Below are 23,219 nucleotides of genomic sequence, written 5' to 3'. Positions count from 1 at the left end.
GGAACCATTGCTCTGTGTCCGCTTCTCTGGAGCAGCAGAAAACAACCTTTCTCCCTCCTCTATGTGACATCCTTTTATATATTTGAACATGGCTATCATATCACCCCTTAACCTCCTCTTCTCCAGGCTAAACATGCCCAGCTCCCTTAGCCGTTCCTCATAAGGCATCGTTTCCAGGCCTTTGACCATTTTGGTTGCCCTCCTCTGGACAGCTTACACTCTGTCACTGAGCTATGATTCAACAACTGCTTTCATTCATGTTCTTTCTGATACTTCACATTGGTTCAGGTGTGCCTGGGTGTGCGAGGCTCCTCACCCCATTTTCTAGTATGGGGTTGTTCCCTGGATTCACGTAAAACACAGGTTGCTCCATCAAGCTAGAATTCCCCCTGCCTCTTCTGTTCTCCTGGTGTCTTAGGAGGGTGCCAAATGCCCTATGGTGGGTGCAACTGCTAGCGGTTGCTGTGGCTGAGTGGCCAGTAAGTGGTTTGGAAGTGTCTGCAATGTGGGCCCGAGTCTCAGGGACTCCATCTCTTTTACCCCTGAGTTGACCTTTCCCCCCAGAGAAGCAAAAGGTGAGTGTTGCCCCCTGCCCAATTCCCCTGGTGGGGCTGAACTGTTTCCCAGACCCCTACCATGCAATGAGTCATGGTGGGGTGTGTCAGGATACCCAGATTGTCACAACACCGTGGGCTGCTTCTGCATCCATGTGTCATGGCTGTAGTGTCAGCGCTGATTCCTGGTTAGTTGGCTATGGAGCAGTTTCTTAAATTCAGTTTTGAAGCTTTCAGTGCACAACTTTCCTGGCAGGCAGCCCCATTTATTTTAGGAAGCAACCACCCCTAGCAAAAGCCATTGAGGCACCTGCAGTTGCCACCTTATTTCCCCTTGATCTTCTTCTGTGACTGCCTCCCTCCCTTTCCCCATGTCCCACCCTCGAGTTCAGGAGCCTTTTCCTGCTTACTCAGAGATGAGTCACAGGTGAAGACATCGCTGAGCTGCTCCCAGAAGCACCAACTTCTGACGACTCCCGGGCGTGAGCAGGCAGGGTTCGCGGCCAGGTGAGGCGGGGGTCGGGGCCGGTGCTGGGTGGGCGGGGCCAGCAGGTGAGGGGCGGTCCTGTGCCCTTCTCCCCCAGGTAAGAGGCGCCGGGGGATCCGGCGACAGCGGTCCAGCCCTGGGTGCCTGGACGGGGAGAGATGAGGACGCGGCAAAGGTACGTTTGCCTCGCGGCGTCTGCTGGGTTGGGAAGCCTAAGCCGGTCCTTCCTATCTGTTGGGAGCGGAAACCTCCCCGCTCCCTTCCTCTTCTCAGTGACTCCTTTGTTTGCAAAGACTTCGGGCAATACAAATACCAGCGTCCTCTTGGGAGCTGAGTTCAAATCCAGGGGGTTGCTGTTCTACCTGTTGAAATGGGTCTCGGTGGGCTTCGAGCGTTGCTTCTGGTGGGTCAACTTTTTGGAGACCTCTTCCTCTTCCTCCGCCTGCCTTTCCACTTCCTTCCTGCCTTCTCCGGGCTGCTTTTCCTAAGGAGCCCCTTCTCCCCGCGCCCCGGGTCTTTCCCTCCCTTTGATATTTGCATCTCTTAGCCCGAGAGCAGCAACTCCCTTGTCGCCTCTCAAGATCGCGGCGAGTGAGATTACCTTGCTGGAAGGGGCTGGGGTGAGGGACGGGAGAGAGAGAGACGGAGACACGAATGAAGCCCACCCCTCAGTTTGCTTCTGGAATCAACTGGCAAAATCAACGGGGGGGGGTGGGCATCGCAGCAACCTGTTGAGTCTCTGCCCTGCCCAGCAACTCCACCCTAGGTATTTTCATTATCTGTGCTTGATAGTTGGAGAGACTGCCATTCTATAGAGAAAAAATTCACCCCATCTCTTCTGAATATTGATGGTTCCCCTGACCACAGCACCTGAACCTTGGTATGTGTGTGTTTAAGTCTTGTTTTAGTGAAGACACCCTAAAGCTGTTGGGTAGGCTTTGTATGCTAGATGAATTTCAAACATGTACTGGTTGCCTGTGCATCATGTTGTACCCATTACCGAAATGACCAAGCCTACTCAATAATGTCCTGATTCAGTCAAGCAAAGATGGCCCTTGATGTCCCTTCCAACTCTGCAATTCAGTGATTCTAAGATGGGGTTTGCAGGTACCTTCTCTCATCTGGGCATTGGGCAGACCAGACCTCCTTAGCTTCAGCAAAATCATGACCTCATGCGCCTTGAGCACAGATACCTTGGGGGAAACGTGGATATGTAATACCCATTTCCCTCCCCAGAGTTCCTTCTGTGCCAATCCTTACATGCTGTCCTTGTTCAAGTGTCCTCTCTTAAAATACTTCTGTGGAGATCGCCACATATGTGAGCAAATACTCAAGGAGGAGGGGTGGGGGGAAACTTCCCTAAAAACCCGGCATTTCTTTTCCTTCATTATGCAACCCCCAGGACTGCAGATGATCTGCCAATCAGATTTTTATTTGCAGTTTACAAAAGGTTTGCAGCAGCTGTGTGGAGCTTGCTGTGTAGAAGATGCTGTTCATCAGCTGAACAGTTTGTGGTGGCTTTTGCCATCACTGAGTGCAGGGCATGGAGTAGAATGGTTTGTCTGCCCCAAAACACCATGTACACAGAGAGTGCCATTTTCAGTGAAGTGCCCAAAGCTGATCGACATGTGACATCCACAGGTATCTTGAGCTCATGCAGCTGGCCTGGACATCACCAGGAGCTGCCTGAAAAATGCTACTGCTCTAAGCACAAGGTTCTTATGTGCACTAAGGATTATGGACTGTGGAGTTCATGGAGTGTGCTGGACCAGCTTAGACAAAAGTTCCACTTCTCAGGCATGGTGATAGCTAAAGTCAGCTTCTGTTGGATATAAACTTGCTTGTTTGACTTCTCCCCATGATGATCAAAAACCCTTTCCTATCAACATAAGCAGACCTGCCAACATTCTCTCTAGCTCTTTGGGAAATGGGCGGAAATGCAAGTTTTACTGGTTAAAAAAGCATTCACTCTAATCTTAGGTATTTAGTGCTAGTAGCATTGCCTGGTAGTATACTATAATCAACTGAAAATGGTGAATATAACTGCAATGGTTATGAATGTAGATGGTTATGAACAGAAATGGTCCTGCCAAATTGAGCCTTGTTTCCATTTTGGTGCATTATTGTCAACTGGCAGCAGCTCTCCAGGGTGTTAAAGCAGAAAGGTGGTTTTGTCCTCAACATTCACCCAAATTTCTAGCCAAACTACAGCCAGAGGCAGGCGCCGCATGTGAGCTTCATGGCTGAGTGGGGATTCAAACCCTAGTCGCCGAGGTCCTAGCCATGACACCACACTGGCCGCATTTGTGGCCATAGTCTAAGTATTAAACTACAAGTGATGGCAGCAGATCATGTACTTTTACTCTGATTCCCTTCCTCAATTTGGGGCAATTTAACCACAGCTGTAGAAGCGGCCCTGCAAACATGCCCCCTTTCTTCTTCTCCCCATATAAACTCTGTGATTGGGGCAAATCCATGTTTTAAACACATGAATCTATGGCTGCCATGTGTACTTTGAGCCTTAACTGCTCTTTTGATCCATAAATACTCCTTAGTGCAGGAATGCAAACATTCACAGGCATTTTACAATATACAGTATATATAACGTTATAGTCCTTTAACAACCTCGCTAAGCCAGGTTAATGCAAGCAATTTTATCATGAATGAGAACAGGCTTACAATCTGGGTGTGCATCTGTTACTTTTCTTGTATTGGTTTAAGAGAGGAAACAAGCTGACTGTTAGATTTGTCTCCCACAAATTGCTGTACCTGTTCTGTTCTGTGAGTAATGAACACATCATTGTTTATGTTTTAAAAGAAGCCTGAAATGATAAAAATATTTACAACCCGAGTAAGAAATTAGTATTTTGGGATATGATCAAGGAAAAACCTGGTACCTTTTGAGCTCCTGCTGAAAAAATGTTTTGTGCAGTCTTCTGAAATGTAATCGGCCATCTGCCAGATGAGACCCAGACCTGGAAACTGCTAGATAACAGCAAAGCAGGCTGATTGAGCGGAGTGTTTCAACATTTGAGCTTATGAATCCAGCTGTTTAAATCATTGCAGGATTTGTTTAGCTATGAACATGAAATTATGATGTCAGTTTGCTAATCCAGAGTGAGTGCTCTTTCCTGATGCATAACCTAAATATATCTGCATGAATTCATTTTCTGGAGAAGTAGGCATGCTTAGGAGAGCTTGATATTTAAGTGAAGATCGGTTAGCAGTACCGCCTCAAGCTGGAGAATATTATTTGGAGATTAGTGTCAGCTGCTACCAAGGGCAAAACTAAACTGACTGTAGCAGCATTGTAGTCTTTGCTACATGGGTGGAAATCTACAGCAAATGAATGCTAGGCAGCTATTCCAGACTGAAACCAATTTGACCTGAAATCCAACTGAAATCTGCTGTTGTCATATCTGCTCAGAGTTGCCTCCCCGTTCTGTCCTTTGCCCGGATCCTTTAATGTTCAACGGATTCTATACCGCCTTTTATGGTTTGTTTACTTCCACGCATGTCAAAAGTGCCTTGCAGTACAATTAGAGATGTCAAAACAGTTCAGAGAATGGGGTTCATTATCGTGGTCTCCTGTGGATGGCTGCCTCTGCAACGAAGCCAAAAGAGGAGGAAGAAAGAAAAGGAGCTGTTGTACAGTACAAGCGCAGCCCATTAATTCCTCCGTGATGGTGCTAGCCAACTGAAATGTGGCCATTTTTCTTAATAGGAAATTTTGAATTGGACGCAGGACACAAAGCTACCTCTTCTAGCTGCTCTTTATATGTGGGATGCTTCACTAGAACCTAGTTGTGATGGGAAAGTTCACTGCAACAAGGGAGTTCTGCACGCGTTCCTTCGCACGTATCCACATTTTCACCTACAGTTGTTAGTCAGCTCAAGTGTTTGGCAAAGCCTTGGGCTGCTTTTCCCCTATCAACTCACAACAGGTTCTCGGGGCTGGATAGGCCAGTCCTAAACCTGTATACACAGCAGGAAGTTGTAATGAGTTCAGTGGGACGAAGTTTCTAGTAAGCATATGGTTAGGATTGCAACTTGACCCTATTGGGTAAGGACAAGGAGAAAAACAGGCTAGCTTGGGCTTGTTTATGGATTAGGGTGAAACTTTCCACTTTCTACTAATCTTGCCTTTCTAAGATAAATTAGAGCCAAACTAGACACGCCACATAGCTCGCCCTTTTACAGTTGGTTTTACAAAATAAATAGCAAGTGTGTTTCCTCTCATTGTGAATGGCAGGTGTAGTTTTTGTGTATGTGTGTGTGTGTGTGTGTGTGAGAGAGAGAGAGAGAGAGAGAGAGAGAGAGAGAGAGAGAATGAATCTATTGGATCCCATGAATCTTTGATGTGGATGGTTATCCCATTTCTGCAAGGAGGAGCTGCCAACATGTGACAAAACCTCAACAGGAAATCGTCTAACCCTGACAGCAGACTTATTTCGGCTCACACTATATGCAGATGCTTTCTCCCACACCTTGAGGCAAAGACAAAATAGAGGATTCTACGCATTGGGCCAGTAACAAATGAGAGGGCCCTATGGTTGTCATGGTTGCCATGAAGTCTCAAGTCTGCCCATCTAAGGCAGCCTTGGAGTGAATGTTGAAGACCCACAAGACAAATGTCTTACAGTTCTCCAGTATCACAACTGTTCCTTGCTAGTACTCTACCAGTTATGTTTAGTCAATGCTTGCTGATGTATATTTTGATACATCAGTGTTGCTGGCTGGTGGGCAGGAGGAAAGGCTTTGCAGAGAACCTTGTATAGTAAAGGATAAATGCATCTCTCTCTCTGTCTCTCCTTTGAAAATTGCACATAGAAAGCTTTGGGCTTCTGGTGCTGATTACTTATTCTCTGGGCCATTTCAAAATAATTTTTTTACCAGGGTGTCCACTGTCCACCTACAATGAAGCCATGTTAGATTGATAGTCAACAGATGTAGGTTCACTCACACTCTGAGGCTGGCAATACAAGGAGTGGAAGCAAGCAGCAGAGCATCATTCAGGGTCATTTTGAGCTTTTACTGCAGGAAACAACTGAGCAAGGGGAAGGTTTCTGGGCACTGCACCAGTGGCAGCCTTAGAACGCACCTGTGCAGACAGCACCAGTTTCTCTGAGGCACAGAAGTCAGTCAGGAATAGCTGCATAGAGAAGAGCTCTCCCTTTCAAGTCTCTTCCTACTCCCACCCCACTAAGAACAACTGGGGAGGATTTGGATGAGTGGAAGTACAGGATATTTCCAATGTCCCCACCAGTCAGTCAGGAATAGCTGCATAGAGAAGAGCTCTCCCTTTCAAGTCTCTTCCTACTCCCACCCCACTAAGAACAACTGGGGAGGATTTGGCTGAGGGGAAGTACAGCATGTTTCCAATGTCCCCACCAGTTCTCAAAAAATCATAACATTTCTTGGTGTGCAGTAGCACCTGGGGCACCTAGCTAATGCCACAGAAACTGTGCCCACAAACAAAGTCACACAGCAAGAAGGTCCAGCGCCAAGGGTCTTCTGGCAGATCCCTCCCTGCGAGAAGTGAGATTACAGGGAATCAGGCAGAGGGCCTTCTTGGTAGGGGCGTCTGCCCTGTGGAACACCCTCCTATCAGTTGTCAAGGAAAGAAACAACTATCTGACTTTTAGAAGACATCTGAAGGCAGCCCTGTTTAGGGAAGCTGTACACTGTATTGTGTTTTTAATATTCGGTTGGGAGTCACCCAGAGTGGCTGGGGAAACCCAGCCAGATGGGCGGGGAGGAATTGATAAATTACCATTATTGTTAATAATAATAACATTACTACTACTATTATTAGTGAATCCCACCCTTCCAATTAACATTTAAAGGTTCTCCCTAGACCTGAAAATTTAGGTTTCGTATCTAGGGTACCTTTCTCAGGTCTGCTGTTTTCAGACTAGTTTTCCTCATAACAAAAAAGGAGAACCGATTACTCCTTTTTTTAACTAACCTCAAAACTGTAAACACCATCCTCACAGGAAAACCATGGCAGTTATTCACCACCTTGGATGCCTAAAAACTCCATCAAATTCTGCCAAAAAAAAAGTACAGATGTGATGCTGATAATACCAAGGTTACAAGTTTGACTCCCCAATATGGGACAGCTCCCTCCCTCCCTCTGTGCATCTGAAGAAGGCCAGCTGAGAAAGGAACATGGGAAACAACCCTCAACCTGGGCAAACCTCAGGTTGTTTTACAATCTCTCCCTGCAATTGTGTGAAGGAGATTCCCCAGGCAGCTGCATTTCTAGGCATTTATTAGCTAGCATTCTGTATCACAAAGGGAATCATCAGGCACACAAAGGTAGTGGAGACGTCCTTGGTTGCAATCTATTTGGAGGAAATTCTTCCATTCTGCTTTGCATGACTGTGCTCTCCAGGGTGGCCTCTTTTAAGAGTTACTGGCCACAAGAAAACCCTGTAGTCCTTCCCTTTGGTATTTTTATTTGTCAGGAATCTCTAATCCTGGCTCCTTTCCTTCCTGAAGAGAACACCAGTTGCTCCTATTTTGCTGTAGCAGGGCCTGCAAAACAGGGAAGGCTAGTCTTGATTTTTCCCCCATTTAAAAATATTTATTTTATTACTTATTCCATAAAATGTATACACCGCTTGACTGTTAAAAAGCAGCAACAACCTCAAAGTGGCTTACAAAAATATAGAACCAAAAAAGTTAGGAATTTTCCCCCAGGACATTAAAACATATAAGAAGTTAAAATACTAAAAGCAGATTAAAATTCACATCAGCATTTCTAAGCATCTAGGTAGGCCAGTCTAAACAGGAATGTTTTTCGCTGTACTCCTGATGCTCCATCATCAGGGTCTAATGATGGAGTTCTTGCTATGTTCTGTTCACTTCCCTTGTTTCCCAGCCTGTGTGTGTGTGTAAGACTCTTAACTGAGACATTCTTCTGGTATACACTCATAGAATCACAGAATTGGAAAAGACCATGGGGGTCATCTAGTCCAACCCCCTGCAATACAGAAATCTTTTGCCCAAAGTGGGGGCTTGAACCTATGACCTTGAGATGAAGAGTCTAGCTAATGCCACATTCACAAGATCCAACCCTTGTACTCTGCACAATTAATTAATCTGGGGGGGGGGGAACTATCCCTGATATTGTATATTCTATCAAAAATTGAATTAAAATCTTGATGAACTTTGAGGTTAACCAAATTCCCAAATATTTAATTTTTTTAACTACTTTTATGCTCGTTTGTTGTTGCATCTTATCTACCATTTCTTTATCCATATTTTTAATTAACATTTTTGTCTTTTTTATATTTAATTTAAAACCTGCTACTTGTCCAAATTCTTCAATTTCCTCTAATCCTTTCTTAGCACTGACTAACGGTTCTTCTGTTGTTACTACCAAGTCATCGGCAAAGGCTTTAACTTTATGTTCCTTTCTTCCGACTGCAATTTTTTTAACTTCTTCTGTTTTCCTTATCTTCATCAGGAAGACTTCGAGTACCGATATGAATAGTAGTGGTGACAATGGACACCCTTCAGGGTCATCAAGTTTTAGGAATAGCTTGTCATGGCTTTGTGTAGAACTATCACACCTGTAACCTGTATTCCAGCGGCAAAGGAAAATGGCTGTGGAAAAGCTGACAAAAAGCCATCACTTTTTCTTATTTTCCAAAAGCTGGCTGTTTTTGCTTCTTTTGATCACCACATATTTTCTGATTTCCAGAGATGTCCCCCAACTCATCTAGAGCCCAGCTGGAACAACTGCATATAATTGTTGCCTTTTGAAATTTGTTAGCCAATCGTTGCCAGATACAATCAGCTTGATTTTCATTTTGCAGCTATATCCTAGAACCATCAGGCTAGAACCTCCTTTGGCTTTACTGAAACGATAGTTCAAGATGGTGGGTACCTGAATGAGGAGGAATTGCTCAGCTGCCAGTGCTGGGTATGGGACAAATGTTAACATTACAGTTTTCAAGTAGTAACCTGCATGTCAGTGCAAAAATCTATCATGCGCCAGCTCCTCTCCGCTTGGTACATGTTAATGAAAAAGCTGTAGGGGGTATTCCTGCCGCTGAACAACACATTATATGCGTGCCAAGTTAATCAAAGGGAATTGCTTTTGTTCTGATGAAGCTATAAATAAATAACGAATGCACATCTGGCCAAATTTAAATTAGGAATAGTTTTGGATCAAATATAGTTGAGTGCATTTGCCTGGGACTCCTCTGGGATGTCAAGGATTCAGTTAAGGCAGTTTTTATCACCGAGAGCTGGTGAAACGTAAGAAATCACCTTATACTGTCAGACTGTTGGTCCATTCTAGAGTAAAGGCCAAAGCCCTGAGGTCCACTAATTGGGTGCAAAGCAGTGTATTGAGGAAGGAGAGGGGAATGGCATGACTTGCACTTTGAATTAAGGCACGAAATGTGGCCTTAAGAGCAGAGGCGAGCGCACAAATTCACACAAAAATCCACTCCTGCCCCTCCACCCCAGGTCTGATGTCAGCAACCTAATTGGGGAGTGGGGTGGGGGAGGAAGCCATTTTGTTCCTGCTGTTGTGAAACCATCCAGCAACAGCTACCACAAGATGTAGTGATGGCCACCAACTTGGTTTAAAACAAATTCATGGAGGATTAATCAACCACGCATTACAAGTTCCGGTAGTTAAATATTGGCTCCCATTATCACTGTCGATATCCCTCTGAATAATGAGGAACGAGAATGGGAGAGGGGCCTATTGCATTCAGGGCAGGCTTTTTGTATCTGGATGGGTTACTATGAGAACAGAAGGCTGGCCTAGATGGGCCTTTGGTCTGATCCAACAGTCCTCCTTACATTCTTACTTGCCAATCCTACTGCAAACCACCCAGTCAATCCCAATCTATGTTCTACCCACCACTGACCAGGGCTGCAACTGAACTTCTTTTCTAGTCTTCCTGCCTGAGACTTGTCAATGGAGTGAACCTGAGACATTCAGCATCCATGACATGTGCCTCTGGCCCTGAACTCCGGCCCCTTTGTAAAGCTAGGCGTACTGAGTTAAATCTAAGCTCCCTGATTCAAATTGCACTACTGCCGCTAATGATGTGCCAAACCTCGGGGAGAGCATGATCCACAATACAGGGATGCTGCAAACCTACCTTACAGGTAGGTTGGAAGAATAACTGAGCAAATTTATGCGAAGTGTTTAGATTGCTCCAAAACACTAAATATTATCATAATCCATTAACTAAATTAATCGTACTGTTTGTATAGCAGGTGGTATTTTCCATTGTGTTTTTAAAAGGGGATAGTGGCACTATTTCCTCCCCCCCCCCTTTTTTTTTGGATTCCATTGGAGGGAAAGCAGCAGCAGCCCTGGAGTAGTTCTTGGATTCTTGCGGCTTCAAACTGCCTCTGCTGAACTTGTACTGTACATGCCTTCGCTCCCCCACTCCCGCGTCTTCCGCTATCGAAAATGTTTTGAAGTCTGTTTCACGAGAACCGCGAGCAAATCGGGTACCCAAGGGAAAAAACCAAATAGCTACCGTTTCGGTCTTGCTGGATTGTGAAACGAACCACAGCAGGTGGGATGGGACTGTATATGCTTCGGGAAATTGCAATTCCCAACGGTTCATGGGGATTCTCATTTAACTCAGCATATTCAAGAGCTGCTTTTGGAGGCAAAGCTTTGGAATGAGCACCGTCCCAGCAGAGCCAAATTATCACCAGCCCTTTAGCCTGAGTCTCGACAGCTGAGGACCAGGGGAAACTGTCTGGTGAAATGAAAGACTTTGGGATTGGCAGCAGCACTTGCTAGCCTCCAGATGTCTGCCTGTCACTTGCCAGTATTTGCGACAGTGAAGCCATCTGCACTGATAACTGTGAGAACTACAGGAAGACAACAGGAATGTAAAATGTTGACAGATCTTGCACGAGATGGGTTCTGTGCCATTTAATTGTTGCATGGGATGGAGTTTTGTAGCAGGCCTGGCTTTTCTGCCATAGTTAAGAGAAATTACATCTGTCAAAGTTCTCCTTTGTACACAACTGTTAACAGGTACAGGAGCCTTATCATATGTAGAATTGGCAACTTAAAGCATGCCTCCCCATACATCCGTAGTGAGTCTTCTAACTTGTTAGTATTAATTAGCTGGTTTAAACCAATCAGCCTTACCAACCTAACTGTTTCTGTGTTATAGTCTTGGCCCTAAATTTCTTAATACGGTTCAGGAAAAGAGCTGGTCCAAAGTGCAGATTTTTCTGTCCTTGCGCACTCATTTTAAGAACTCTCTTGATTCACCATGTTGCAATCTCTTGTGATTCTTCTGTAGAGTGTGACTCCTTGTTTTCTGATCAGAATGACCAAGAAGCCGTTTGGGTCAGGTTTCCCCAATTCTCTCATATGCTAGATATCCTTTGGGACTAGCAAACTGAGCAGGACACATCGCCGAAGTGTTGTTTCAGTTATGCCTACGCCTGGGTCCGCACCCACACACTTTTGTCACGCTCACTTTGTTTTGTTACTTGCCGTTCCAGAACAGACCACTTCCTGTTTTTCCTACATCTGCTGGAGTGGCAAGCTTGGGTTTTTAATTAAAGAGTAAATTTGAACAATTGCACGCATATACCAAACCACCGCCGCACAAGGATTTGCAGAGTATATACACGCTTTCGGAGAATAGGCACACCAGGCACACATTCACTGTTTAAGCATAAGGAATTCACCCCTTTGCATTTCCACTGAAGCATTGCACAAATATTGATGCCTAACGGGGCTGGCCCTACCATTAGGCAGAGGAAAGCGGCAGCCTTGAGCAGCTGATTTGGGTTGTGTCAGGAAAAGGCAGCAAATTGTCAGCTATTTAATTTATTATGACTGCACTTTTACTGCCAAGGAGCTTGAGAGGCACTTGTGGGATTCTCTGTCTCAGGTGCCAAAATAACTTGGCCCCTCTTTGGTGATGTGAACCTTGACCAGCGGGGAGGGGTTTCCATTTGTTGCTTCACCTCAGGCAGCAAAATGTCATGGGCTGGCCCTGATCACTAGCTGAGATATGGACTATCCTTCCTTGCGCCAACATGGCAGATTGTAGAAAAATCAGCCATTCTGGAAACTCACACTGATCTGTGTAACAACCTGTGTAACAAGAGAATATTAAACTGAGGAGGAAAGGGGGGTGGGGGAGACCCAATATTTTAAGGAGATTTAGAGATGCATGCTTATGCTCCACTATTTGGCCTGTCAATCTTTCAGCTTGGTGATGTTTGTTTCACCAATTTCCTGTGTGTAGCCACTAGGTGAAGCAAGGTAGACTAAAATGCTGTCATAATGTATTCATTCATGCTTTGGGTTGCTTTTTGGGTTGCTGTTATGCTTTGAAGAGAGGCAGCAGAGCAGTTAGGTAGCTTTAGACTCTGGACTGTATTGTCTTCCACTCTGTAAATAGTATGGTATGGTGTATTGATAAACCATCTTTTAGCCCCAAAGAAATATACAATAAAGGTATAATATGTAAAAGACATAAATGAAAACCATATAAAATAGCTGTTGTTCTCACTGAGGTTTTTTATGCATTGTATTTTTTTGTATTACTTTGCTATGGTAATGTGTATTACTTCAGAATGTCCTAAGCCAGTCCTACGCTCTGTGTGCTTTATTGGGGGGGGGGGCTACTCATTCTGCAGAGTGAGACCCTGGATTTCTGCCCCAGAGGCTCTTGCCCAATAGGCACCACTGCAGGGGAGGGATGCGCCTTTCTTCCTGTTGTGGTGGAGCAAACGTATTATGATTTGTCACTAATGCAGTATAACACCATTACATGTGCTGGGAATCTCTGGCAGAGCCGTTTGACCACTCCTCTTCCTCTATGCTGCGCTGTTCCTTCCCTCCAACCAGATGGCACCTGATGCTTCGGGGGACTGGCAATGGGCTAAGGTAGCCTTTAGTCCAAGTGCCGTTTCTCTGATCCAGGCAGCCAGTTGTGAAATATCTGGCCGTTGTTTCCTGTCAGTTTTGCTTCAGTTGCCTACTTGAAATTCATTGGAAGGTTTGGGCTTGATTCCCACCCTGCACCATTTGGTCCTCCCAGAAATGCTAAGGCATGGAGGCAGTTTTGAAACTGAACTCTGGAAAGACATTCCATTTAAGTAGGTCCCAGGGTCAGAAAGCAATATAAAAGTGGGGTTGTAGTTAGTTTTTGGTGCCAGTCTGGGACATTTTGCTCCCTGAAGCAGTGGGGGTCTTCTCCCTCACCCCCACCGCACCAGGGCCAACACTTAAAAATCTATACATTGGCTTTCTAGAGCAGAATCAGTAGCCTTTCTTGCTCTGCACCTGTGTTTAGGTGTACCTAAGAAGAGCCCTGCTAAGTCAGACAATCGATCTAGTCCTGCATCCCATTTTGCACAATGGCCAACCAGATACTACTAGGGATCCCACAAGCAGGGCATGAAGGCGACCTCTCTGGTTACCTAATCCTAACATGTGCAGTAGCTCTGACAGAATCTACCTCCAGAATATTCCTCCTTTTGGGACCATCCTATGAATGATCTACTGTTTCTAGAGAGGGTAGGGACAACCTATAAAAGACTGTCCGACACATTCCCAAGACAACCTCATTGTCGTGCAGTAGCAGAAGAGCAGTGTAAGCTTGTTTGGGCTCATGAATTCTAGACCAAGATTTTCCTTTAAAAAACATACATTCCAATTCTTATCTTAACTGATCCTGGGACTTAAAGTCTCAGACCTGTTGTCAGAGCCCACATGAGGCAAGGTGAGGCAATCGCGTAGGGTGGCAGGACCCACAGGGACTGCAGATCCTGATGTAGATCTTTATTCCTTTCTCCGTAGTTTCTGATGTAGATTTCCACTCACCCCTTCTTCCCTGGCAGGGTGTGTGTGTATGTGATTATGTAGTTTGCTTCAGGCTCCAGATGCCTTAGGCCAGGCATGTCCAACAGGTAGATCTTGATCAGATCACCAGTAGACCCCTGAATGTCCATTGTAGATCACTGGTAGATCACTGGCTTCCCCAAAGAAGCTCAAAAAGTTTGCCCTGCATGCCTAAGAAACTGTGCTTTTTCTCCTCTCAAAAAAAAAGCTCAACAACTTTGACCTGAACCCCTCAAAAGGGGGCGTGGGGTAGATCACTGCCAGTTTGAGTAGATCGCAGTCTCTTGGGAGTATGCCACCCTCTCCAAGGTTTGCAAGTTAAGACGCCTCCGAGCACTCCTGTTCCGAACTGGCAAGCGCAGCCTATTCGGTTTGGAACTTTGGAGCGACTGTCTCTCTTGGCAGCCCGCTGGGTCCCTTTGCACATCACAGCTGCTTTGGGGCTGTAAAATGCATCGGAGCAAAGGAAAACCAGGGACCTACAAAGGGCAAGGCTGTTGCCGTCTGCTCAGAGAGACTGTGAAGACAGGACAAAAGTGGCTGCCCCTGCTGCTGCCCGGCCGTCCTTTCTCACGGGGTCGAGCGCAGGCGAGCTTTCTGTTTGACTGAATGAGCACACACGGCACTCGAGCACGAGGTTAGCCTGGAGGAGGTGCTCACAATAAACACAGCTGTCCACAGAGCACACAGACATGGGCTGTACCACTTCAGATGCAGGGGAGAGCAGCCACAGGTAGTTCCCCCTCCCGTCCGGGTCCCTTGGTCTAGGGAACCACCTCCTGGGTGTCTCTGAGCACAAAACTGATGTGCAAATGCATCTGGCAGGGATGCAGGCGAGAGGCACTGAGGCACCCTGAGCAGCCTGAGAAAATAGAGGGCTTGGTCCTAGCCAGAGGGGACCCACTGAGGGCGCTGGCTTAGCAGGTGCCCTCATCTTCCAGGTCTGAGCCTGACTCTTAGGAGGCAGACAGAGCTCTGGAGGGGCCAGGAGGAGGTGGCTGGGTCCTATGGCTGCAAAACTGTTCAGGTAGGTGCCCCTTCCCCCCCCTCCCCACATGTTTTCTTTTGTTTGGCTGAGCAGTTGTTTTTGTATTGTTCTTTAGAAAAGAGGTGGGAAATCCATTAGGGCTGCGCTGGAAATTCACCTGTCAGAGCCAGCAGCAGCCAGAGAGGCTAGTCTTTAATCCAACCGCTCACATGGACATGGGGGGGGGGGAGGTTTGAAGTCATGAGTTGCAGAGATGCAAGTTTGCCACAGGCTCTTTAGTCTTCCGAAAGCCTGCCTTTTAAAATCAGAGTGGGTTCCCATTCTCTTCATTCATAAAAGTGGCTGATGGAATGAAGACACAGAAGGAGCTTGGTGAATTATAGCTTTCTGCTTCTGATGCAAGCAGCCAGGATATCTTGAAGCCTTTGGAAAATTGCTGCTTCCTTGCTTTTAAAGTATCTGTACTCTTTTTCCTCTACTCCTATAGTCTAATGATGGAACATCCAGGAAAGAGAATCTATGTCTCACTTTCTGATCGCATTCTTTCTGTGGCTCGTCCTACTGCTTATTTAATGGATAATTGTAGTTTGTAGAGCTTCTGGGATTTTATGTGACTTCCTTCCCTTTGAAATGCAATTGTTAAATGACTGAGGTAAAATAGTCTGCCTCTTATTTGCCATGAAATGCATAAGAATGAGAGAGAACAATTCTTATGTATACACGTGTGTACACACAAAGACACACGCCTGACTTGTGTCCTCCTATAAACAATTTGGTAAACAGCTCCAATTTTTAAAAGCAGTTTTGAATGTTTAAACTGTAGCATTGTTGTGAGTAAATTCCTGTTTCGTAGTGTTTATTTCTCTGCCTTTTACTTCAGAGGGAGACCAGAATCTATGAAAATAAAATACAAACTTCATGGGACCCTCATTTACAGACATGGAGATGCTTAGCATTACTTAAGTGTGCCCCCCCTCACTTTCATAGAATTCAATGCATCCCTTGCTTAAAACATTGATAATTGAATATTTGTTATTTATATTCTTGCAAGCCCAGAAAATGCTGGAAACGTGTGAAGAATAAATAGAATGTGATGGTGGTGAGAGGAGTAAACTGAGAAAGAAAGCAAAATGTTTTCAAAGGCATCAAATGTATCTTGTTTTTTCTTTATTCTTTGCATTACACCAGTGATCCTGCTCTGTTTGACATGTGTGGTTGCATGAGTCCTTAACCTTTGCTGGATCATGTCCTAATTTATTCTTTAGCAAGCAATTTCAAAGCACTCATCTGGCAGGCAGGCTGCTACCCTAGCACAGGGGGGGTTGTTTTTGTTTTTCTTACAAAGTTTCTTCACAAAGTTTTCATACCGTTCAGATGTTAACATTTTTGCTATATTCTACACCTGAGAATACTTACTGTTACCTAGTTTTCAGCATGATGTTTTTGTATTTTCAGGCACAAATGTAATATTAATTCTTTTAAAAGGATGGCTGAGGGCAATGTCCGATGAGCTAAGAGCTTTATGGAAAACGGGATCATGTGGGAGGCAGTCTTCTGTATCTGTCATAGTCTCTCCAGAAACTCCACCTGGATTTACAGCTTAAAGAATCAATAGCTGCCCCAGAGCATTGATGCTACCATTCTCTAAAGAGCAACTGATGCTGAACACACACCCTCCTATATATCATTGTATAGGATCCACTTAACGGCTATCAGAACTAAGTGCCTCAACACGAGGACCCTGAGGGTCAGTGGACCCACACAGAATTGGCAGGAATAGTTAATGGCCATTGTGACAGAGCTATTATTATGACAACCTGTAGGTTTGTGTTGTAACTATAAACTTGGCCTAGGAAGTTACATTAGCACAAAATGCTGGTTTGCTGCTATGGCACCAGTAACACAACTGCCATTCCATCACAAGGCCTCTTATTTTTCTCACAATAAATTTTCTCATTAATTTGTTTGAATGGGGAGAGTTGGCACAGGCCAGGATTTAGGGATGACTTCACCATAGACTCCTGCAACAATGGTTTTGGCACAGCCCTATGCACGTTCTGTAGAATAGCAATTTTATAATTAACGATGATTAGCATGGAACTTTCACCTCGAGATGGAAGTGCGCATGATGCTGAAACTGTCACTTGAAGGTGCATCTTTGTGCAAAACCTTAAAACAGCTGGTGGGGGGGGGACTCGCCAGGCTTGCAGCATGGTGGGCTCTATCCATGACCACCATCTACAGTTCTATGATCCCAGTGAAGGTTCTTCCTCTCCCCCAGGCTGCTGTTAGTCCCAGAAAAGTGTTCCCATGGGCGCCACTTCTGTTACACTGGGAGCAAGTCTTTCTGGCTGCTCTTGTAACTGCACACAGAGAAGGGGCCACGGCTCAGTGGTGGAACATCTGCTTTCTGTGCTGAAGGCCTCTGGTTCAATTCCCATCAACTCCACATAAGACTTGGGACTCAGCTATACAGCAGCAAATAAGGTGTTTTGAATATGTTGTAAAGTGACACAAATGTGACACAAGATGGCGACCGTGAGCTATGCCAAATTCATATTGTCACATTATCATTTAAACCTCTGTTGATTTACAAATAAATATCACAACTACGCAGCAGTGTGGTTATTGCTGGCTCTCTGGAACAAGCACATCAAGACTGGTCTGTGTTAAAAAATTACCCCTGAATTAAGCCAGGTTATCAAACAAATGCAGTTCTGTCTGCCCTCTCCAGTAAATATCCCAAGAGTAGCATCACAAATCCGTCCCCTCCCCCAAATACCTGTTTACCCGTGTAAGACATATGAACATGCATATGTATGCATTGGCACACTAGGGAGCACCATGTTATCCTGTTTATCGCTCTGCCACAAAGTTGCCTGGCATCCTTCCAGCAGCCTTCTCAGAACTTAAGTGAGCTGGCATCTACAGTAGCAAGAGCATGAATTATGAGCAGGAAATCTCCTTAAGCTCTGAGCTCACTGGGTGGCCTTAGGCATGCCCTCCTCTCAGTCTTCGCTTTCAATCTGCGAAATGGGGATAATAATGCCAGCACTTACAGGGGCGCTGTAAGGATTACTGAGATACATGAGAAGCACTTTGAACATTTCAGGGGGGAAAGCACTATAATTAAATATTAGTGCATTATTAAATAAAATTGGTGCATGGGATGTGAATCACATACGCTACCCCGGTGAGGAGAAGAAACTAGCTGGCAAGTATTTAAATGCTGTTTTCATGGCTTCCCTGGAGTAGATCCCTCTGGTAGATTTACTCACTGTTTAGGAACACTCCTGAGATGTAAATTATGTCTTGGGAGTCAAGTGGGTGAATTGCTATGCCATTGAGACCGAAGGCTAGGTAGTATTTAATTATAGTTTGTTCTCCATCCCCACTGCTTAGAGAGGAGGGGGGGGGAAGTCTTTCTTTTGGGAACAAACTCCCCCCCCCCCGCTCCCTCCCATACAATCTGCTGCACTGAGAGCTTTGACTCTCCAGAAGGAAATCTTAGCTCTGTATCCAGTGTTGCCATTTAATCTTCCCTGGAGGTCTAGTTAGTGCTTCTGAAGCTTGGGTTCAGATAAAAGCTTGGGGGGGGGAGCTTATTCTGCTCCTGGGTTGCTTGGTGAAAGTGGTGCTGCTGTCCTTAAACAGAGGGCAGCATGGCACACTACGCTGGCGCTGCTGTGAGCTTGCGATTTTTGTTGATTTCACTGTAGATCCAAGGGCTAGAGAGGTGCTGAGTGGCTTACAGGATTTATCTGGGAGATCTAAACCACAGACAGAAGCAGGAAAAAGGAAGGCCCATTTACAGGCACTCTGCTCCCCAAGTAAGTTAATTGGTGGTTTGGCTATTGCTTCCTATTTTCTGGTCATCTTCTCTGAAAAAGCCACTAAACTCCCATTGTGATTGCTTTTTTGGCATTTCCCCTTCTAAATATGCAAATACACCTTCAGGGCCTTTTCAGGTCTGGATGAAAGATCTGGTGGAGATTATGAGAAGAATAAATAGGGAGGAGACAGGAAGAGGAAAAGAAGGTATTGATTTTTCCTTCCAGGCACTATGGCATCATCACTTTTCATCCTGCCTTTCCTCCTTCTTTACAACAACCCTGTGGAGTAGTACTCAGGGAAGTGGCCACATGGCTAGCTCAGCAGTCAGGCAGGATCAGAAACCGGGACCTCCGTGAACAGCAGCGTTACCACCACCACTGCCTTTGATTTCTCTGTGCCCCCTGCCCAGCCTCCCTCCCTCCGTCCTCTGCCCATGTGCAGAGTTTCAGGCTGGGCACGCTCCGCTGGCTCCTACCCACCCAGAGGCCTCTTTCTACCCTTCATCCTGGTTGATATTCTGCCCCCCCCCCAGTCCCTCAATAAGCCTCTGATTCCCTGCTCTGCAAAAGCTCACATGGGGGCGCTTTGTTCCTCGCCCCTATCTTATCAAATGTTACGAACTTTCTGGCTTTTACGCTGCTTCTGCCCTGCCATGTTATACAAGGTTTTCTGAGAGCTCTGGACATTAGTGGGGTAATGCATTTGACGAAGAAGCGCTTCACCTCCAGGGAAATACTAGGCTTTAATGCAGGTCAGCAATGATTGAAAGCTGTAATCATCAGATGTCTGCTCTGTGGCCTATGCAGAATGAGGTTAATGTGACTACTCAGTTCCTGGTGGAATTGGCCTCACTGAGCTGGGGAGCATGAGAAGGGGAGAACGGGATGCTTGCAGTGGTAGAAGGGGGAGGGAGCACCTTGAATGTGCCAACAACAAACTGGAGCTTCTGGGGCCTTCGATTCAGAATGTATATCCATGTTATTTTATAAACCCTAAAGTTGCATCAGGATTTTGTTTTGTTTTTTGTTTTAAATCAATGGATTAAATTATAAACTGGGCTAGGGAACATAGAATCATAGAATCATAGAGTTGGAAGAGACCACAAGGGCCATCGAGTCCAACCCCCTGCCAAGCAGGAAACACCATCAGAGCACTCCTGACATATGGTTGTCATGTGGCCCTCTAGGCTGTATTCCAAAGGTGGTTGTTGGACTCAAGCTCCCATCATCCCTGACCACTAGTCATGCTGTCTGGGGCTGATGGGAGCTGGAGTCTTGCTAATGCAGGTTCCCCATCCCTGTTTTAAACAGAGAAAACTGCTAATGACAAAATAGACAAGGCTATAGCGACACAGCAAAGTGAGACCACCATTTAGGCACTTGGATAAATAGCACTGGGAGCAGATTTGTGACCCTGGAGCCGGGTGGCCTCTCAGGAGTAGCAGCAGCTCTCCTTCCCTCCCTCATGTATGCTGCAAATTGAATTACTCTGCAAATTAGCTTGAGGGAAACCTCTTGCAGCCGCGGCAATTAACAAAAAGGCAGCTTTCCTTTCAGACCTGATTTGGAGACAATGGAGGCCTTAAAAAGCCACCACTCACCCATTGTCCTGAGCTTGCCACCAGTTGTCCTTTTCCTACCCAGTCTGCTTTTGACCCCTGACCCCGGGATGTCAGACAAAAGCAAGGGAAGGGGCAAGGTTTCATTTGTGCTTTTTCCAGCTGGAGTCTTCAGAGGCTCTGTGATGCTCACAAGCGAAAGGAAGAACTTTATGATGGCAAGAGCTGTTTGACGGTGGAACAGACTCCCACAAGGGGTGGTCAGGCTCTCCTTTCTTGGAGGTTTGCATTCACTGCCTTCCAACTCTACAGTTCTATGATACTATGTAACGTGGCTGTCAAATGAAAACATTTATGATAAAGAAGGCTTTACATATATAGCACTAGTTAGTGAGGCAGGAGAGACATCACCTTGCCAACAAAGGTCCGTATAGTAAAAGCTATGGTTTTCCCAGTAGTGATGTATGGAAGTGAGAGCTGGACCATAAAGAAGGCAGATCGCCGAAGAATTGATGCTTTTGAATTATGGTGCTGGAGGAGACTCTTGAGAGTCCCATGGACTGCAAGAAGACCAAACGTATCCATTCTTAAGGAAATCAGCCCTGAGTGCTCACTGGAAGGACAGATCGTGAAGCTGAGGCTCCAATACTTTGGCCACCTCATGAGAAGAGAAGACTCCCTGGAAAAGACCCTGATGTTGGGAAAGCTGGAGGGCACAAGGAGAAGGGGATGACAGAGAACGAGATGGTTGGATAGTGTCTTCGAAGCTACAAACATGAGTCTGACCAAACTGCGGGAGGCAGTGGAAGACAGAAATGCCTGGCGTGCTCTGGTCCATGGGGTCACGAAGAGTCGGACACGACTAAACGACTAAACAACAACAACAAAGTGAGGCAGGAGGCAGGGTGGCCAACAGCAGGCTGAGCCAGGGCTGAAGACAGGCAGAGCAAACTAATTCTATTTTTGCCCCACCTTCCTCTGCTGGGTTCTAAGAGCAAGGAGGTTGCTGGCAGCCAGTGTCAACCACTAGACTGTTTGCAAATAAGGAGGCAGGCAGGCAGGCAGGCAGGCAGGCAGGCGGTGGTTAAGCGTGGTGGGGCAGTGCCCCACTTGCCCTAATGGATCAGCCTTGGGATGACTGGGGAGCAGTCACACTCTGTGCAGTGTTAGAAACTCAGTTGCGCCAAATGGCACCTTAAACTTAGGTTGCGCTTGTCTGTTTGCCAGAAGGTTGCTACAGTTCTACATTTCTGTGATCTCAACTACTTTGCTTGACTGTAGCTTGCTCTTACAACAGTTCATTTGTCCCAGTATGCAAGAAGGAGAAAGACACACACAAGGGAAATGGAAATAGTATTAACTGTGGGCTAAGGCAGAAGTTTTTAAACTGTGATCTGAGTTCCATTTGGGTGACTTGTGGAAAGGCTGCAACGCAGTCACATATATCTGCACTGACTTTCCTTGATGGGATGATGGAGGCCTAAGATGCCCAGCAAAGGGTTCATGGTTCGCATAGAGGAACAAGATGCTTGTCTTTTGCTGCACACAAGTTAGCTGGCTTGATGGAGATGTCAATTGCCAACATGGTGCCCAGAAATCTCCACGTAAAGGTAAAGGTAAAGGTACCCCTGCCCGTACGGGCCAGTCTTGACAGACTCTGGGGTTGTGCGCCCATCTCACTTAAGAGGCCAGGGACCAGCGCTGTCTGGAGACACTTCCGGGTCACGTGGCCAGCGTGACATCGCTGCTCTGGCCAGAGCCAGAGCCAGAGCCGCACACGGAAACGCCGTTTACCTTCCCGCTGGTAAGCGGTCCCTATTTATCTACTTGCACCCGGAGGTGCTTTCGAACTGCTAGGTTGGCAGGCGCTGGGACCGAGCAGCGGGAGCGCACCCCGCCGCAGGGATTCGAACCGCCAACCTTTCGATCGGCAAGCCCTAGGCACTGAGGCTTTAACCCACAGCGCCACCTGCGTCCCATGAAATCTCCACGTAGATTTCTGCAATTGGGCCTGCAATTGTGGGGGAATTAAACACCTGGGGCATTTGACCCTTTAATCACTTTGCTTTCCCCCAAAACTATACAAGACACACGCTTTTAAAGCTTAAACAACGTATAACTTTTACTTAATGTACTCGCAACTTGCAAACTAAAATATGCAACGTAGGTACGTGTTAACTTACATTGCTCATACATCTTACATATCTAAGATAAATACTATTACAGACTAACTCTGAGACAGTCAGCACAACAGTTCAGCTGCTCTCACATGAAAGACTAACTGCCATAACTGTACCAACTGAAATAACTGCCTCTGGGCGTGTGACAGCACAGATTTCTATAGCCCTTGTGAGCATTAACCCATATAATTAGCATTTTGGGTGCTTCCATCCCACAAATTGGACCCGTGGCAGTAGCAAAATGCACCTGGGGAGTTCCGAATATTGCTGCATGGGGAAACTGATTTGTTAGCTGTTAACCAAAGTTCCAAACTGGAATACAGTTGGGTTTGTTTTAGAATACCTGGCCAGTCAACATCATGCTCATGTAACTCTTTTTTTTTTTTAATTAATATTTATTGAAATTTTCCAAATAGTACAAAGACAAAAAACAAAAATTAAAAGAACAAAAAAAATATCAAAAAAGAAAACAATTAAAAAACACATAATATTTAAAAAACCTTATTTTTCTTCACCTTGTTTCTCTGACCTCCTCCCCCCTCCCCTTCTTGTATTCCAGTTTATGTTATCCGCTCAACAAGTTCTTATCTTATTTCTCAACCTTAACTTAATAATTTGTTTAAATCATGCTATTATTTTCCTTTTCTTCTTTCTTCCGTTCCTCAATTTATTTTTAAGAACCTTATATCTAATCATGCTCATGTAACTCTTGACAGGCCTCTTGTCTTTCCTGCAGCATTGCATGCGACGCAG

At 45.6% G+C, this 23,219-nt stretch overlaps 1 long non-coding RNA gene across 2 annotated transcripts; it reads left to right on the top strand.

Annotated features, from left to right (window-relative positions):
- Positions 1–1,145: 1,145 nt before the first annotated feature.
- LOC307211033 lies at positions 1,146–23,218 on the top strand. 2 transcript variants are annotated; one of them, XR_013836250.1, is made up of 4 exons: positions 1,146–1,216; positions 18,614–18,724; positions 20,449–20,681; positions 21,180–21,887. It is a non-coding gene; the product is annotated as an uncharacterized lncRNA (long non-coding RNA). The 2 variants fall into 2 exon arrangements; XR_013836249.1 differs by lacking the exons at positions 20,449–20,681; positions 21,180–21,887 and adding an exon at positions 23,203–23,218.
- Position 23,219: the final 1 nt, after the last annotated feature.

The sequence above is a fragment of the Podarcis cretensis genome (assembly GCF_951804945.1).
Source record: "Podarcis cretensis genome assembly, chromosome: 2".
NCBI lineage: Eukaryota > Metazoa > Chordata > Lepidosauria > Squamata > Lacertidae > Podarcis > Podarcis cretensis.
This window is presented reverse-complemented; position numbering and strand designations above follow the sequence as displayed.